The following is a 5,748-nucleotide window of genomic DNA, read 5'->3' as shown; positions in this document are numbered from 1 at the left end:
ACCATACTTCAGCATTTCTGGTCAAATATCATCTAATCCTGCTGCCTTTCCACATTTCAAGTATTGGATGGCTTTTTCTACTTCAAGTATGGATATATATATTCCTGACTGCATGTCTGGTCAGTGTTTTTTATCATTGTGCTGTCATCACTGCTTGTTTCATTTAGCAGTTTTTAAAAGTAATTACTCCATACTTCAAGGATATCTTTTTCTCCCATTTTCATGTCACCTTTATCATTTCTAACTCCTTTTACAGCACTCTTTCCTCCATTCCTAAGCTTCTTCAACAACATCCAGAATATTTTGCCAACTTTTTGATATTTATTTTCTATATTCTTGCCAAAGTCCTCCCATGACTTTTGTTTAGCTAGTTTTACACAGTGTTTAGCATTCTTGCATTTGTCCCTGTATTCTCTAAGAGCACAAGCTGCCTTATTTGCCAGGAACTTTTAATATGCTTTCTTCATTTCCTTCACTGCCTCTTTAACTTCCTGTGCCCACCATAGAGTTCTGATTTTTCTATCCTTGTTGACTACCTCATTACATGTCTCTCTGGCTGAATCAATCAGGGCTTTCTTCAAGGCATGTCACTGAATCTCCAAGGTTTGATTCCTGTTCTCAAACTCTTTCATTTTTTCTTCAATAATCTTTGTGTATTTTAGTCTACAGTTCACATCTGAGAGCTGCTCAACTTTTATTCGCTTTAAAACTTTCTTACATGTTATTCTTTTCAATATGAAATTCAATTTTATCCTGATCAAGACTAAATAGTGATCACTTCCAATTTCAAACCCTCTGTACACTCTGGTGTCCTGCACCAGGGAGAAAACATCACTATCAACAATAACATAGTCAATGAGACTTTTCTTATTCCTTGCCTCTTCTCTCCATGTGAATTTGTGGACATTTTGATGTTAGAACATGGTGTTAGTAATAACCAGTCCATGTCCTGAGCAGAAATCCAACAGATATTTGCCATTATTATCAGCTTTGCTCTTTTCTCGAAATTTTCCCAAAATATTTTTGTATGTCTCACAATCATTTCCTACTCTGCTATTTAGATCCCCAACAAGGACCAACTTTTCCTTTTTCATTTTGTCAGTTGCTTTTTCTAAAGCCTCAAAAAATTCCTCCACTTCTACCTTAGCAGAATCTTCTGTGGGACCATAGCACAAATAAGTCTCATTGTCCAGTTCCCCATTCCTATATTTGCCCACATTACTCTAATTGAGACTGACTGCCATTCAAGAAGATTAGCCTCGTATTTAGTGTTGAATGCTATGGCTACTCCTTCTTTTCCTTGATTGTCATTGCCTGAATATAACATTTTGTATTTATTGCTCAGAAAGATCTCACCAGTTTTGGTCATTTTTGTTTCAGTCACCCCTATTATGTCGATCTGGTACTTATCTAATTCCTCAGCTAGCTCCATTTCTTTGCCATTTAGGCTTCTTATGTTGATAGTACAGATCTTTAAGTCTGGTGATGTTGAGTTGGGGGGTGTGTTTTCAGATTTGTTCCAGTAGCTGACTTTTCGCTGTTCGCCCTGGTTCCCTGTCATAAACAACGGGGGCCTTGTTTAACCGGGCGACGTCCCAACGGCATGAAATTTTGTCATGTTGTATCATCATTTTTTATTTTGGTTTAACCAATAAGAATACAATTTGGTTGGCTAAATCCCAAATTGCCAGCCCATCCTCGTTCGTTCAGTATCCAAGTAGCTACCCAACAGGATGCACCACGAGAAGGTGAGGATTGGACATTAGGTCAGAAGCCCTGGTCGTTTCTCTGCATTCCTTTAAAGGCTATGTGGAGGTCTCCTCTCAGTTATACAGCTTTGACCCTTAAGCACCCTAATATGTTTCAGATATTATATAATGAATTCGGTTGAAGAGAATTAGCATTTCAATTCAACTGTCGGCTTGTCTTTGTCATTTAGTAGTACGATCTTTTGTTAGTACCGCACCAATCATATGAACACAGATGTCTGAAGTTTGAGAAACGCTGCTCTACGTAACTGGAATGCTCTCACAAACACTGCAAGGAAGCAATAAAGAAATCGCGTAACTCGGAACAGAGAAAATTTCCAGAAATGAAAATAATAAAAATATAAGTATCGGCGTATAAGACGCACTTTTTTTCTCTGAAAATAGGTCTGAAAAACAGGGTGCGTCATATATGCTGGCAAATACTGTAATTATGAAAACAGATAACAGAATAAACAAACCTGTGTTGGTGTGTGTGTGTGGGGGGGGGGAATAAGTTGAAACACTTATATGGAAGAAGAGAGAAATCAGCCAAAACACTAAACCAGCATTACACAAGAATGTCTTGTAACCAATTCAAGTTATGGATCTGAGAGTTTGGTTAGAAACAAAACAATTAATTGAAGAACAGACATCATAGATATGCAAATTCAGAGGAAAGTCAAAGAAGATGAACAGATTATCAATGATAGAATCATGTTAAAAATGAAGATATGAGAAAGGAATTTGATATCATCAATATTCAAGAATACATGAGTAGTGATGATCTAAGGCCGTGTTTCCCAACCTGGGGTCTGTGAGTAATTCAAAGGGGGTCCGTGGGATAGTTTATTTTCATTAAAATTTATCTTATCATGTTGCTCACATCTGTTGTTCACACCTGGCCTGATTGATATGTTCATATTCTTCCGATTATCTCCATTTATAATAGTATTACATTGTTGTAAATGACACATTTAGTGTTGTAAAATTGTAATTTATTACTTCATCTTTATGATATGTAAAATATCATAAAGATAATATTTTACATAATCCAAAATGGAAAAAAATTTTCCATTTTGGATTTTATTGGGGTCACAGTGAATTAATTTGCTACAGGGGGGTCCGCGACATATTAACTTTTGCTACAGGGGGTCTGCGAATTCAAAAAGGTTGGGAAACACTGATCCAAGCCATGGTTATTCTCAGTGCAAGAGATGTTCCTTATTCATGATGTTCTTTGCATATAGGACTATTGAAAATATCTGCATCACTATTTGAATTGATGATTTAAATTTTCCAAGACTTCCTTCCATAGTCTTCAACTAACATAAGAAGTATAACTACAGGTGTTTTGATAAAGATTACTGTGTTTCCAGTAAGTATCCAAATATGTTCATTTACAAATATTTTTCAGCCATATTTAAATAATTATACAGTTCATAAAAAAACCTAGGATGTTTCAGAGGCTTCTGATTACCATTTCTTGAACATTTATGTCTAGCTAGTATACTGTATACAACTTGCCTGGGGGTGCATTCAGAAAACTGAACAGCATTTTTCAAAACACTGATGTCCCACTCTGTTTAAAAAGGAAGACATTTAACAAATGTATACTTCCAGTCATCACATATGGTTATATGTGATAATAGCCTACAGTTAACCAGAAGACTTACCGATAACATAAACAGTTAACACGTTTTGTATGGTATGTATGTATTATATACTATATTATGTTGGAGTTTAATGGATTTTTGACAACACTCAAAAAGAATTAAATTAGAATTTAATGCTTCCTATATTTCGTCCTAGTCACTAGGACATCTACGGGGATTACAAAAACAATTAATGTAACATGCACACAAAAACTTACAATACTAAGCCCAACCACGTGGGTGACACTAAAGTCCTATCTAGGTGGAGCGCCCTCTAAGGGCAGTAGTAGGTGGCCTGGAACGTAAGGTGGGACCTCTGGTGATGAGTGTTTCCCAAATCTTCGGAAGCTTAATGCAACCGTATTTGTTAAGATTTGGTTGGTTTCTGAGAGCTGCTGCTGCTTCTAAGAAAAGTCTCTCTTTCTTGAATTTGCTGTGGTGGAGCATGGTGGTTTTCTTCCATGATACTCTGTGGGTGGTGTCCAAAACATGGTCAGCCAAGCCTGAATGGCCATAGTTGTGTTTAACGATGTACGACTTGTGTTCCTCCAGGCGGATGGATGCTGATCTGCCTGTCTGTCCAAAGTACGCAAGCTTACAGGAACAGGGTACTTTGTAAACTCCAGGCAGAGAGAGAGGAGGGAGCTGATCTTTCATAGAACGGATAAGGGTAGCAAGTTTGCGGTAGGGCTTATATGCTGTGTGTAGGTTATACTTTTTTAGTATCTTGGCTATTTTTTCCGAGGTGCCTCGGATGTGGGGTATGGTGATGGCATTTTTAAAATCTTGTTGACGAGAGGGACGGGGAATGGGGGAGGAATTGATTATTTTTTTGATACTGTGTTCGCTGTAGCCATTGGAGAGGAAAGTTCTGTGTATGTGGTTAAGCTCAGTAGTGAGGGCGGTTCCACCGAACAAAGATTGTGGGCTCTCTTGGTAAGGGTTTTAATGATGCCATATTGTTGTGAGGGGTGGTGGTGGGAGAGTTTGTGAATGTATCTGCCTGTGTGTGTGGGTTTTCTGTATACAGTGAAGGCAAGTGTATCATTGGGCAGGCACGTGACTAAGGTGTCTAGGAAGGGTAAACAATTGTTCTTTTCCTTTTCCATAGTAAACTGGATTCTTGGATGTAGGCTATTGAGATGACCGAGGAAGGAGTCTAACGTGTCTGGGCCATGAGGCCAAATGGAGAACACATCATCTACATATCTTAGCCAGATAGAAGGTTTGAGTGGGGCTGAGTCTATGGCTCGTTTTTCGAAATCTTCCATATCGATGTACTGACAGCCCCACTCAAACCTTCTATCTGGCTAAGATATGTAGATGATGTGTTCTCCATTTGGCCTCATGGCCCAGACACGTTAGACTCCTTCCTCGGTCATCTCAATAGCCTACATCCAAGAATCCAGTTTACTATGGAAAAGGAAAAGAACAATTGTTTACCCTTCCTAGACACCTTAGTCACGCGCCTGCCCAATGATACACTTGCCTTCACTGTATACAGAAAACCCACACACACAGGCAGATACATTCACAAACTCTCCCACCACCACCCCTCACAACAATATGGCATCATTAAAACCCTTACCAAGAGAGCCCACAATCTTTGTTCCAGTGGAACCGCCCTCACTACTGAGCTTAACCACATACACAGAACTTTCCTCTCCAATGGCTACAGCGAACACAGTATCAAAAAAATAATCAATTCCTCCCCCATTCCCCGTCCCTCTCGTCAACAAGATTTTAAAAATGCCATCACCATACCCTACATCCGAGGCACCTCGGAAAAAATAGCCAAGATACTAAAAAAGTATAACCTACACACAGCATATAAGCCCTACCGCAAACATGCTACCCTTATCCGTTCTACGAAAGATCAGCTCCCTCCTCTCTCTCTGCCTGGAGTTTACAAAGTACCCTGTTCCTGTAAGCTTTCTTACTTTGGACAGACAGGCAGATCAGCATCCATCCGCCTGGAGGAACACAAGTCGTACATCGTTAAACACAACTATGGCCATTCAGGCTTGGCTGACCATGTTTTGGACACCACCCACAGAGTATCATGGGAAAAAACCACCATGCTCCACCACAGCAAATTCAAGAAAGAGAGACTTTTCTTAGAAGCAGCAGCAGCTCTCAGAAACCAACCAAATCTTAACAAATACGGTTGCATTAAGCTTCCGAAGATTTGGGAAACACTCATCACCAGAGGTCCCACCTTACGTTCCAGGCCACCTACTACTGCCCTTAGAGGGCGCTCCACCTAGATAGGACTTTAATGTCACCCACGTGGTTGGGCTTAGTATTGTAAGTTTTTGTGTGCATGTTACATTAATTGTTTTTGTAAT

This window comes from Typopeltis vanoorti, chromosome 2 (assembly GCF_054136105.1).
Source record: "Typopeltis vanoorti isolate ZY-2024b chromosome 2, IOZ_Tvanoo_1.0, whole genome shotgun sequence".
In the NCBI taxonomy this organism is placed as follows: domain Eukaryota; kingdom Metazoa; phylum Arthropoda; class Arachnida; order Uropygi; family Thelyphonidae; genus Typopeltis; species Typopeltis vanoorti.
Note: the sequence above shows the minus strand (reverse complement) of the source record.